The following is an 873-nucleotide window of genomic DNA, read 5'->3' on the forward strand; positions in this document are numbered from 1 at the left end:
AGGACAAATGACCCCTTCAGGACCAGTGGTAAGAGTGGCGAAACCTGGAGGGTGGAGGGAATGTGGGGTGGAAAGGGGAAACCGATTACAAGAATCTACATATAACCTCCTCCCTGGGGGATGGACAACAGAGAAGTGGGCAAGGGGAGACGTCGGACAGTGTAGCATAAAACAAAATAATAATAATTTATGAATTATGAAGGATTCATGAGGGAGGGGGAAGCGGGAAGGGAGGGGGAAAATGAGGAGCCAATATCAAGGACTCAAATAGAATGCAAATGTTTTGAGAATGATGATGGCAAGAAATGTACAAATATGCTTGACACAATGGATGTATGTATGGATCATAATAGGAATTGTACGAGCCCCCAATAAAATGATTTTTTTAAATTGTGATGATTAAATGGGTTAATATATCTGACAAGGCTATTAAAATAGTAGGTGGCATTTTGAAGCATTTATATAATTAGGTATTATTTCTATTAAATATTTTGGAAACATTTTAATTTTTAAATAAATATGCATCTACTTTTAGAAACAGGAAGGAAAAATTAAATAAATGTAGTGAAATGGCAGGCAGTAGGCATAAAATGCAAGGAGTCCTGGTGGTGTGATGGTTAAACACTCAACTACTTTGTGGGAGAAAGATGTGGTAGCCTACTTCTTTGCAGCTGGGGAAACTCTTGGAAACATGGGGGACAGTTCTATGACATCCCATCCTATAGAGTAGGGGTGTCAAACTGGCGGCCTGTGGGCCACCTGTGCCCCCCAAGGTAATTTTTTGTGGCCCATAAAGCTCTGAAATAAAATGTAATGAGAAAAAATTGTTATGAAGAAAATAGCGCTTAGGGGAGATTGAGGCAATACCGCAGG

This window comes from Echinops telfairi, unplaced genomic scaffold (assembly GCF_000313985.2).
Source record: "Echinops telfairi isolate 266 unplaced genomic scaffold, ASM31398v2 ScPeMD7_2573;HRSCAF=3158, whole genome shotgun sequence".
Classification (NCBI taxonomy): domain Eukaryota; kingdom Metazoa; phylum Chordata; class Mammalia; order Afrosoricida; family Tenrecidae; genus Echinops; species Echinops telfairi.